The sequence below is a fragment of the Oryza sativa genome, chromosome 12 (genome assembly GCF_034140825.1).
Source record: "Oryza sativa Japonica Group chromosome 12, ASM3414082v1".
NCBI lineage: Eukaryota > Viridiplantae > Streptophyta > Magnoliopsida > Poales > Poaceae > Oryza > Oryza sativa.
Window position 1 is genome coordinate 10236998 of NC_089046.1, and position 13560 is coordinate 10250557.

Here is a 13560-nt window from a genome sequence, read left to right on the forward strand (position 1 = left end):
TAGAAATAGTTTTGTTTCCTGTTTCAGTAGTCTTATAGCATGTTTTGCTTGTGTGCTTTGTTTGTCGTGTAGATCTCGGCTGTTTCGTCGATCCACGGTTTCTCAAAGACGTTGATGTGGTCTCATCAGTGCGAGAGCAAGGCAAGTCATACATCACAATTGATCATATTGTACCCAATTTACAAATGACCCGCGTTTCTATTAAATATTGCATTGTTTTACAATATCATGTGGGATGGGTCCTATTACTCAGCTATATGTTGTTTCCCTTACGCCATTGATAACTTGGGTATTAAGAAGACTAGAAGTTGTTTTAGGAGATGCTTAGCCATGCTTAGTTCAACTAGCCCACAAATGGGGAATCAGATTAATGCATAGACTTTGATTATTGGCATAGCTTTGGATTAGTGCCACCGCAATGGTGTTAGTTAATTAAAATACACTACATGGTGGGCTGTGGGTGCATGGTTTTGCTAGTTGTGCCCATGGCGATTATGGACCGGTTCGCGGGAAACCCTGGAAGAATTTATCGTGCTTACCACAAGCCAGCGTGGGCAACGGCTGGGCTTGTAGTGTAGCTTTCCTCTAGCCGACGTACCCAGGCGAGGGTGGGCGTGATGGAGTTGGATCGGCCGGGGTGTCCGGTTGATCGGCTTCCGGATTCACCGCGGCACGAGAGGGGGGCTGCCCGTTGCCTGCTAGGGACGGGGGCGAACCCTGAGGTGTGGTGCGATCAGCTAGAGGGGGTTATGCGAAAGGTCCTGTCACGGCCTCTTTCCAGTATGTCGTGGAGACATGTCGGCGCACGGGAACGTGTCGTGGGGCTGTGTCTTGTGGGTACAGTTGTACACCTCTGATCAGAGTAAAACTATTCGAATAGCCGTGCCCGCGGTTATGGGCGGTCGACCAGATTCACCGTGATTAGTCTCACCCCTAGTTAGCTAATGGAACTGGTTAGTTCAAGTGGTGGTTTGGGCCTGACTCAACGTGGTGTAGCATTGAGCAGTGATCGGTTAATATTGATTAACTACTACAACTGTTTTACTACTTTCAACTACTGCTTTTAAATGCCTGCTTTATTGCAAAAGAACCTTTAGCCTCCCTTGGATATATCCTGCATCATACCTTCTCTTCCGGTATGACTTGCTGAGTACAGTGGGTAGTACTCAGTCTTGCTCTCTTTTCCCCCACACTAGAGATGAAGTCCTTCTCAGTTGGAGATGTCTCGAAGAAGTTGGTTTCGTCGCTGCCGTCAAGGATGCTTATGGAATGGAGTCGCCTCGCTGCAAGAGTCAAGTCTTTAGGCTTAGCTCGTTTTTACCTTTTCCACTGCATTTGTAATCTTTTTGTAAGACGTGGATCTGTATGTCAACAATTGTTGTTTGTGTACCCTGGCTGGTCCTGGACAGGGGTTTAATGCACATTCAGCTTAGAAATTCTGGTTCGTGAATTTCTGGGCGTGACAATCACCGTCTCTGGCGATGTCAAGATCGCCTTGGCGTGTGCGGAGCAGCTCGCCGACAGCTTGGCGGTGGCCACCGAGCCGGTGGAGGCCAGCGGATCCCCGGAGGCCTCCGCATCCCGCGCCTTCAAGAAGCGCATCACCTCGGGCGATGAGGTACCCGTTAAGGAGATCCCTCTTGGCGATGATCCGTCCAAGACCGCCAAGATTGGCGGCAACATAGACGCCAAATAGGAAAGCGCGCTCATCTCCTTGCTATGGGCGAACTCCGACATCTTCGCTTGGAAGCCGTCGGACAAGCCTGGGGTCCCTAGGGAGGTGATCGAGCACCACCTCGCCGTGCGGCCGGACGCCCGAGCCATCCGGCAGAAGGTGTGGCGCCAGGCCCCGGAGCGGCTAGCCTTCATCTGCGAGGAGGTGACGCGGCTCCTGGAGGCCGGCTTCATCCGAGAGATCATCCACCCGGAGTTGCTGGCGAACCCGGTGGTCGTTCCAAAGGCCAACGGCAAGCTCCGGATGTGCATCGACTACACGGACCTCAACAAGGCATGCCCTAAGGATCCCTTCCCTTTACCATGCATAGATCAGATAGTCGACTCCACTGTGGGGTGCGACCTTTTGTGTTTCCTAGATGCTTATTCAGGATACCATCAGATTCGCATGGCTAGGGAAGATGAGGAAAAAACTGCTTTCATTACTCCTGTAGGCACCTTTTGTTATACAACTATGCCTTTTGGTTGAAAGAATGCAGGCCCTACTTTTCAGCGCATGACTCGCATTATGTTGAGGAATCAAATAGGGCGTAATGTAGACGCATATGTCGATGACTTGGTGGTAAAGACGCGCCACCAAGATACGTTGTTACAAGATCTAGCCGAGACTTTCAACAGCCTTAGGTCCACGTGCATGAAACTGAACCCCGAAAAGTGTGTGTTCGGTGTGCCGATGGGCAAACTTCTCGGTTTTCTATTCTCATCTCGAGGCATAGAAGCTAATCCCGAGAAAATACGCGTAATAGAGAGGATGCGCCCCCCAGTAAACTTAAGGATGTGCAGTGTGTCACCGGATGCATGGCCGCCCTAAGTCGATTTTCCTATTTTTTATCTTAATTTTGTATTTTTTATCCAAATGTTTTCGGTTTTGTAGTTTTAACTATTTTAACCCTAGTTTTAACGATTTTTTTTATTTTTATCTTAAATATCACATCAACTGTGTCTGGTGACATATTTTTGGCAAATAGATAACATTTTTTTTGTAGTTAGTAAGGATGATATTGTTATAGTTTTAAAATACCAACTTACTGCATTAAAGGCTATATAGCATTGTTTTTTTTTCACTGGAAGGACTGCAGGGCTTTGCCTGGCACTATATTTTCATTAAAGAAGGAAAATATTTACAGGGCTATATAGCATTGTTGATAGCTGAAAAGTTAAGTTGCTGAAAATCAGGTGTATATGCTTCAGAAAAGTAAGAAAACAAAAGGTAATGGAGTTTGGGGGCACACGTCCTAATACAGTAAAAGTTAATATAGAGGTAGTTAATATAGAGGTCAATCTATGCAAGCAAAGATCTTCGAATATTCATGGAGGGCCATGTTTGGAATATTTGCATATAAGAGATCGGTGTAAAAATATTTAAGGAGATTTTATGAACCATGCAATGAGATTATTAGAAACAATTTATTTTAAACATGACAGTTCTAAGGAACAGTTTACCGGACCACACTGTTGTTTGTTCTACAACTCTCTACTTTTAGCATTATTACTTTCTTGATATGTTGAGCACACTTTCGCGTGAATGTGTGAAACACACATTTCTATATAAATAGAAGGAAAATGGAAGGTATACTCAAGAGATGTGTCAGCTTAGCCCTATACTAATTTGAATCTTTTCTTGTCCTTTTCTGAAATAGAATGATGATTTGTGTAACTATAATGTAAAATGTAACATACCCAAAATTTTCAATATGGAAGTTTGATTGCACTGAGAATATTAAGACGTGTAAATTTGTAATGGCCAAGTCAAAATGACATAAATAGATAAAATAGAATAGGCATGCCAAAATTTTCATAAAACTTGTAGTGCTACCATAATAAGCTCAACTTACTCAACCCTTTTAATTCAAACACTACCACAGAAAAGGCTATTGGTGCTGGTTGGGAACCCGGCATAGGTGCTGGATATGCCGGATTCCTAATCGGCACCACGAAGGCGGTACTGATGTGGAAATCAAATAGGTGCCGGTTCCGATGTCAGATTTGGAACCGGCATCAATAACGTTTGTCTGCAACCCTGAGCACAACAACATTGAATGGCAGAACCCAAATGCAGAGATGCTATCCTTCATCATGTCAATCCATCTTCTCTCATGCTTGATCTCCCAATTGAAGTTGGTGTTTACTCCAACAAGATGATACACTCAGAAGTGTCAATATCATGGTTGACAGGTCCCTTCACTTTGACACCTAGTTGAATCCATGGCATCTTCATGATGCCAGCCATATCAGTGGCAATGTCGAACAAGAGCACAATCTCCTAGTAATCCCAGTACATGATTCCACTTCCATAGGCCATCTTCTTGTTGTTGCAGTTAATTTTGGTGTGCACATAAACCGTCGTACTGGACATGGCCCAGCAACTTGTATTTGAGGAGAAGGTAGCAAAGCATAACTTAGTCCTGTTATCCTCAATGGTCCTAGCACCAACTGCATTGACTATCTTGAACTTGCTAACTGTATTCTCCTAAAAATTATCCACTGGGTCGAACGCGAGGCCGATGCCTTTATTAAACCTTGCGATGTGTTTAGTTGTACCAAGGATCAGTTGGGCTTTTTGCGTTGTTGGGTTAGCTATGAACAAGATGGGCGCTCGTGAGTGGAACATAAAATAAATTGGAGTATAGAGGATGCAGACAAGACCATTGGTTGAGGCTAGGAGACTTAGAATCCCATTTTCTAGGCAGCAACCAAGAAAGTACAAGACCATTGGTTGAGGCTAGGAGACTTAGAATCCCATTTTCTAGGCAGCAACCAAGAAAGTCAAAGCCTGAGGGAATGCCAACAATGTCAGGCGTTGATCAGAGCACATCAATGGCTTCAACATTGCTAGTATATGCACCCAAATGTCTGTCTGGGAGATCCATGTGGATAAGTGCAGGGCACAGCGGGCAGAGCCTTGCTTGCCAAGCAGAGAGCGGGGCGTTGTTGGTGAGAATCCCATAGTATTTCTTTGATATGACCTTAAAACAGGTGGCCAACTTGAATGGAAGCCGTGGCAAAATGTTACATCTTGTGACATCATCTGGGATATCACTGTGTAATGCCTTCTCTAATATTCTTGGAGCCATACTGTATCAGTGTATGAAAAACACTATCAGAGAACATGAAAAAAAATAAAGTGGTGCTTAATACGGAATGTTAACTATTGTGTGCATAACAAATATTGGTTAATTGAATTATACACTGTTTTAATAGCATACATGCATCCTTCAACATTGCTTAGAAAACTTTTGTGCACATATATTGCAGATGGCATTATATGTTGTACATCACACACTAATATAAATGTGTAGAACATTTCTTTCCTATTTCTAGCAATCCCGTTAATTCCAAAGTTGTCCAAAATAAATGGCTTATATATACTCCAAGATTGCTGAAAATATAATGTAAAATGTTGCAGTTACACTCCAGCCTCTAATAACCATGTTAGCCTAGCTCTGTAAGTTGAGCTAGTGGTCCCACATTCATAGAGCATCCCACTTCATCTTTTGTTATTTCTTTGTGTAAAAGGGTTAACACAGAGGTAATATGGTTGGAGTGAACTGGGTATATTAACTGGCCCAATGCTATCTAAAGTTTCCATGCGAGACTGTTTCCCACCAAACGAACAGTTGTACCTAGTGAGCGTAAACCGGAACTAGAACCTGCACACCGGATAAACCATACTATGAACGGACTGGGACATTAAAGCTGGTGTGAATTAGTGGACCATTTCAAATATTATATAAGTTTATCTAGTCGAATAAAGCAATTATATAAGCAGTGCAAAGCTATCCTTGAATACACTTCATACTTTCAATGAGATGATTACACAATAATTAACATATGGAATATTCATAGGTAAAATTACCCAATAGCACCAAGTACCTTGTTTATAAACCCAATGGATAAAAAATGATTCCATGGCAGACTAACAGCCAAATGAGGGAGGGTGATGGTTACTACTAACACATAAGCCCATAATGAGTTCCCCGATGACAGAATGGTTGGCCCGATTTGCGGAAGGGTGAATGGTATAAACAACATGGTGGAGTGGAGAGTGTTTGGAGATATATTTTAGGCATAATTGATTCCCTCGATTTCATGCGGATAAATCGGTGTTCATTCACTAATCCATTTTTAACCGGTGACCCACTTGCTAGCAACTAATCTATGCTTCCAACACTTAACCAACAATAATTTTTTGCCTTGAAGTTTGCTAGTTATGTTTGGCATGCTTCGTTGTATACTTTGAAACTATTGAAAGAATGAAAACTATGATATTTCAGATTTGAGATTCAAGTCATACCTTAATTCACGATATTCCAACTGCAAAGGCTGTGCAAGGGATCAGTGCGAGGAAATAGCCACTGCGGCAAGCTAGGAGAGCCAGGGCGATGTCTTGGTACACAAGCCGAAGAGCTGGAGCGATGACTAGAGCGTGGGGAGAGAGGGTCGGCAGCGCGGCGTTCACAAGAGGAGGAAGATAGGGGATTCGGGGGATTGAGGCGAACCCTAGTTGCCTTTACCTTCTCTGTTTTGGTGCCTTTGGGCCTTGGCAAATATTTGGGATCAATGTTCTAGCAAGGCCCAATTTCTATCTCCTAGCGAACGTTAGCTACCTTTATCTCCTAGTTAGCCCACCTATTTGCCTTGTCACCACCTATAACCGACATAATTTGCCCCAAGTAGGATCAGCTTTAATCGACCAATGAGTAGTCGGGTTAGTCGGTCAAATAGGTGAATTTTGGGCATTGCAATTTTTGGAAAGAACTTCCTCTATATATTTTCGTTTGAATGCATCACAAAAGTGTTGAAAGGAAATAACATAGAGAAGGCTTCTCTCATTTTTTACTATCTACAAACCAGATCCGGTCAACATTCATCTATTGCAAGTTGTTCTTCGTTTAAAACTGTTACTAAGTCATGCAAATATCACAATAAATGTGTCTAGTGACATATTTTTGGCAAATAGATGACATTTTTTTGTAGTTAGTACGGATGATATTGTTATGGTTCTAAAATACCAACTTATGAAATGTAAAGTTGCTGAAAATCAGGTTGTCTATGCTTTAGAAAACTAAGAAAACAAAAGGTAAGTTGAGTTTGGGGGCACATGTACTAATACAGTAAATTTAATATAGATGTCAATCTATGCGAAATATCAAAGTGAGCAAAGATCTTGCAATATTCATGGAGGGCCATATTTAGGATATTTGCATATAAGAGATCGGTGTAAAAATATTTAAGAAGATTTTATAAATCATCCAATGAGATTGTTAGAAACAATTTATTATAAACATCACAGCTCTAAGGAATAGTTTACCGGACCACACTGTTGTTCGTTCTACAACTCTCTACTTTTAGCATTACCACTTTCTTGATATGTTGAGCACACTTTCCCGTGAATGTGTGAAACACACATTTCTATACGAATAGATGGAAAAAAGGAAGGTATACTCGAGATATGTGTCAGCTTTGCCCTACACTGGTTTGAATCTTTTCTTGTCCTTTTTTGAAATAGAATGATGATTTGTGTAATTATAATGTAAAATGTAACATACCCAAAATTTTCAATATGGATGTTTGATTGCGCTGAGAACATTAAGACGTGTCTTAAAGATTTCTCCTCTGCGATTTAGGGGGGAAATGTAAATTTGTTATGGCCAAGTCAAAATGATATCTAGATAAAATAGAGTAGGCATGCCAAAAATTTCATAAAACTTGTAGTGCTACCGTAACAAGCTCAACTTACTCAAAACATTAAATTCAAACACTACCACAGAAAAAGCCATTGGTGCCAGTTGGGAATCCAGCATAGGTGCCAGATATGTCAGGTTGCCAACCGGCATCACGAAGACGGCGCTGATGTGGAAATCAAATAGGTGTCGCTTCTGGTGTCGTTTTAGAACCAACACCTATAATGATGAATGAGCCAAAAAGAATGCCGGCTCTGCTCGAATCAAGCCGACCTGAGCACATCAAGAACTTCAAGAACAAATCAAGAACATCATGAACATAGAGCACAAATCAAGCCGACCCGAGCACATCAAGAACACATAATTAACTTCAGTAATACATCAAGAATATCATGAGCACATTAACATCATGGTCTAAAAGGAGCCTCTTCCTTCGCGTCGCTGGCCGTCACCTTGTCCTCCACGCCGGCCTTCTCCAGCTCCGCCACCTTCGTCGAATGGAGATGAGGAGGACGGCGCCGCTGCCTTCTACACCACCACCACCATTGCTGCCGCGGGAAGCCGCCGATGTCGTGGTCGCCCGATGGAGAGGAGGAGGTGTGAGCCTTCCTTCCCGTTGGATGTAGTGGAAGGAAGAGCATGCTGCCGCCTCCGCTCCCGCTGTCTATTCTCCCTCCTGATCTGGCGGATGGAGGGTGCCACCGCCGCCTCCCCTCCCGCCGGATCTAATAGAGGGGAGAGCACCGCCACCAGGCCGCCGCCGCCTCTGCCAGGCCACTGATAGAGGTAGCGAGCAGTGGGGAGAGAGAGAGAGGGAGAGCTGAGAGGAGAGATAAGACTGAGGGAGAGAGAGGGTGCATGGGTGAGGAGATAACAGGAGGTGGTAGCCTTATCTCCTTGCGGGTTGTGGGCCTTGTCAACTATCACAGGCTTATCCTCTCACCAGCTCGGCTCGATTTTTAGGTGCCGATTTTTAAAGACGACACATATAATATATTACAGGTGCCAGATTATTTAAAATACAAACACCTATCTTTGCTTAAATGTGCCGATTTTATTTATTTTTATCCTTTCATGGTGAGAAAAACACTACAGGTGTCGGTTTTAACTGTTCTGACAGCTATACTGCTGACCTCTATGTGCATTTCTGTAGTACCACTGATGATAAAAATATGAAAACCTTAGAAAAGGTTCACCCACGGGGGCAGGGGACGGGGTGGGGTGGGGGTTAGGGTAGGGGTGGGCAACTTCCCTATCTGAATTTCATTGAATTAGAAAAAGGTAGGGATTACATTAGCTGTAGCGTTTCATACAGGTGAGAAGGAAAGAGAAGCAATGTTTCTAGTGTGTCTCTATAGGGCGGTCACAATTACGTCGGTGTTCCACCTAGTGCGTGGAGTCTTCTACGCACAGCTGTAATAACTTTTGTATGGACGACGCTTCTCCTCGGAAGACCATGTCGTGTCTGTGATCCCTTCTTTCTATAAAGTTAGGATCCAAAGCTGCCTCCTCAATTCGCCACGTCATCAACATTATATAAGCCGTTCGATCAATATGTACATCAAATATACACCATTGGATCTTCATTTATCTACATGAGAAAAAGGCCCAAATTGCTAGGTCGGCCCAGCTAGACCCACCTCCACTCCCGCACTCCAATCGACGCACGCAAATGTGAAGCCCAGCCCACATCCCACATCCTCTCTCCAATGGTTTCTCCCGTCTTTACCACATCGCACATCCACCGCTGCGGCAGGCTGCCGATTCCCCGCGTTCCCCATCCTCCGCGCATGGCAGCCGTGGATTCATATGCATCTCCACACTAGTATCTCTCCAATCACTCTAATGATCTAACACATATATGGTGCTATATATGCTTTTCACAAAGTCCCCATCAAGAGTGATGTCATATTTCCGGTTGAAAAAAGAAGAATGAGGTGAGATACACAAGTTAGATCTTAAACTGATTGGTTTCTCTCTTGTGTTAGTGTATATGTCAGTAGTTAATATCATTTTCTCATTTTCAAGGTGCTGATGCAACTGATATGGATCTATACCATATATGTATTTACGTATCTTTTGTGACTCTGAATCAGCTCAGTAATATTGGTATTTTGAAAGTTTTCTGAAAGTTACGAACACGCAAGGAGTTAATCAAGGATGAGATCCTTGATTAACTCCTTGCGTGTATATTTAAACATCTGCATATATAGTACGATTATCACTAATAGCTGGGGAATATATATGCAGATGTTAGTATTCTTGATTGTTTAATAGTTTAGTTATGATTCCCCAGCTATTAGTGATAATCGTGCATAGATGTTTAAATATAACTTGATAGTTTTTTTCAGTTGCGACTATCAATTTTGCATGGTAGTCATCGACCAGGTTTGCTACATGCCTTGACAGCACATTCGTGGTCAGGTATGCAAAACAACGAATGTGCTTCTATGTGCATATATGGCATATTTATATAATAACATATACGTAATAATTGTTACGTCCTGCTGAATGTATATTGCTTACCATAATAATATACTACCTCCGTTTTTTAATAGATGACGCCGTTAATTTTTTCTCACATGTTTGACCATTCGTGTTATTCAAAAAATTTACGTAATTATAATTTATTTTGTTATGAGTTGTTTTATCACTCATAGTACTTTAAGTGTGATTTATATCTTATACATTTGCATAAAATTTTTTAATAAGACGAATGGTTAAACATGTGAGAAAAAGTCAACGGCGTCATCTATTAAAAAACGGAGGGAGTATGATATTCTAGCATCTTATACATGAACTTATTAGCATTCTATTACAAGGTTAACTATACTGGTTCTAAAACTTAGCTAAAAGGACCAGTGAGAGGGTGAGCTGTACTAGGAAAGACATCATGCAAAATAAAAGCTGTACTATGAAAGATACCATGTAAAATACAAAGCTATCAAGTCGATGAGGTAAGCAGTTACAGTACACCTATTTTCCTTTTAGGCTCAGTTCATATAGAAACATATAAAATAATTCGGGATAATTTTATTCATGCTGTATATTTTTCAATCTTCAATATCGAGTTAGCAGCCTTTAATTTTGTTGTTTCGATATTTGCTCTATCCATTCAGCAGCTATGTATTTCAGCTGCAATTATCCTATGCACACACCAAACCTCCTGCACTCATGCACTCGGCTGTTATAGGCCCTCCGATTCTGATCCGACGAACACGGTCTAAGCAGAGGTGTTTTTACATAAAACCGCCCGCATCATCCATACAAATTTACAGATGACCCCTTGCTTTCTTTCCTCTGCTCCGTACTCCTCCCCAGATCAATCCCCATTCCCAAACCTTCAACTACTAGTAGTTTTTTCATCTCAAATGCTATGCTCATATTGCATGTTTGAAAATTCTCTATCATTCTCGCAGCAATACGCGGGGTGTCATCTAGTTCCAAAGATGCCAAAAACATAGCAGGTGTACAAGGTCCTGTATTCGAAGACGAGGATAATGGCCGGCGGTTGTAGCTGACCCATGTCCACCATAGAGGAGATACTTGGGGGGATCCTAAGAGCAGTCCAGAAGGTTCTTGCAAATGGGCACCAGAAGAAGAGGTGATCTGCGTCCTCGTCCTGGTGAAGACAAAGTTCACACCTTACCATGGAGACCATCTTCTTTTTTAGCAGATTTTCTTTTGTGGATAGCCTATTCTATAAATTCAAAGTGTGTTTGATTAGAATTTTTTGATTAGAAGTGTTTGGCATATGAGATTATTTGATTTTATATTTCGAGATTATTGGCGAGTGGTTTTGGAGATGATTAATTTTCAGGTCATGAACAGGATTGTGATTGTCTGATGGTTGTGGTCAGACCAGCTAGGGTAGGCCGGTCAGACCGGAGTTATGCGTGCGGTCAGATTGGCTAGCTCGCGGTTTGACCGGCCGGCTCTGTGTTGATTTCGGTTTCAGGTTGTTTCTTTGGATATCCATGGAAAGTTCGTGTTTATGGCTTCTAGATGGATATTATGCATATGTAATACTGTTGTGTGCTAACAATGAGTCAAGTTAGAGAGAACTTGTGCTCAGAGATGGTTTCTTGGTTGATGCATGTGTAGGTGAGTCTTAATGTCTCGGGAGAGCGTTGCCGGGGATGGACCAGAGTTAACTTGGGAGAGATGACGTTCGAATGATCAGGATATTATGCGGGATGCTTAGGCTAAAGAACAATACATGTGGTTGGCGAAGATTCCATATGGCATACGATGGAGATATTGTGTGTGTATGCGATGGGAGTTGAATTTGGAAGGAGCCCCAATTTAGTACAAATTGGAGTCTGTAAAGCTTGTTTCCTATACGGGAAGGTTTCCTAGGGGATTAGAACTTCTTGTACAAGGTTGGTTGATGGCTTTAGGCTGTCTACCTCGGATATAAATAGAGAGGGAGGGTGTGACCTCCAGTATCGATTTTGAGAGAGTCGAGTTTAGGAAAAAGTTAGGGTTTCGAGTTTAGTCAAGATTTTCTTGAGGAGTGCTGTTGTTTCACCTTGAGAGATCTTCATTTTGTGCTTGTTCGGGTGTGGCCGTCCAACTGGCGGGGCACCGGCAATCAGACCGACGGCATCGGCGCGGTCAGACCGGCGGCGGCGACAGGTGACTTTGGCGCATCGGGCGGTCAGACCAGAGCTACTAAAACAATTGACAGAATGAAACTATGATATTTCAGATTTGAGATTCAAGTCATACCTTAATTCAAGATATTCCAATTGCAAAGGGTGCGCAAGGGACCAGTACAAGGAAATATCAACTGCGGCAAGCTGGGAGAGCCAGGGCAATGTCTTGGTGCACTAGCCGGAGAGATGGAGCAACAACTAAAGCAAGGGGAGGGAGGGACGGCGGCGCGGCGTTCGCAAGAGGAGGATAGGGGATTCGGGGGATTGAGGCAAACCCTAGTTGCCTTTGTAGGTGCCTTTGGGCCTTTGGGCCTTCGGGGGATTCTCTGTTTAGGTGCCTTTGGGCCTAGGCAATTTTTTGGGATCATTGTTCTAGCTAGGCCCAATTTCTATCTCCTAGCGAACTTTAGCTTCCTTTATCTCCTAGGTAGCCCACCTATTTTCCTTGTCACCACTTATAACCGACATAATTTGGTCCAAGTAGGATCAGCTTTGACTGACTAGATGCACTAGAGCACCCATTAGCCTTTATGAAGTGCTTTTCTACCAACCAATGATTAATCGGGCTAGTCAGCTGAATAGACCAATTTTGGGCACTACAATATTTTAGAAACAGGAACTTCCTCTGTGCGGTCCCTTTGAATGCACCATAAAAGTGTTGGAAAAAATTACATAGAGAAGTCTTCTCTGTCATTTTTTACTATCTACAAACCACATCTGTCCAGCATTCATCTATTGTGAGTTCACTACTACAAAAACGTCCATAGGGACCGGCCTTATAGGTGCCGATTTGGAAAAAACCAGCACGTATAAGCCGTTTCCCGCGCTAATTCCCCTGAGTGATGAGTACTGGTGCTGGTTTTTGTTTACACCCAAATTTGGCACCTATGGACGAAATAGGGGAAAATTGCCAAAGTTTGGAAAGTACCGGGTTTCCTTCACAGGGTCGGTCAGACCGCAGGTATATGGGCGGTCTGACCGGCTAGTAGGGTCGGTCTGACCGCAGGTATATGGGCGGTCAGACCGGCAGGCCCCGAGTCCGAGTCTGTTTTCGTCGGGTCTCGGGTTTCCTTGCTCGGGAAGTCATGTTTCGTGTTTCCTTTGGTTTCTATCCCGAGTTGGGCATGTAGAAGGGCCTGTAGAGGGCAAGACCAACCCCTATTTAAGGGACAAGGCCGGTTCATTGTAAAACCCCCGAATACAATCTACTTGAATCGTTCTTTTACTATGTTTTCTATTTTACCCTAGTTTAGTCCATCTTTGTCGGTTTGCGCCGTAAACCGTCCGCCGCCGCTGCGAGAGTGCGATACCTCTTTGTAGGTTTGTCCTGAAAACCTTCCGTTTTGCCCACGAGACGGGTAGTTATCCTTATATCGATCTAAATTAGCCTAGAGGCTGATTTTAATCTCTAAATTGGCTCCGCTAGCCGGTTTAGCTTTTCTTTTTGCAAAACCCATCTTGATTTGGCCCTTTGGCTAGATCGA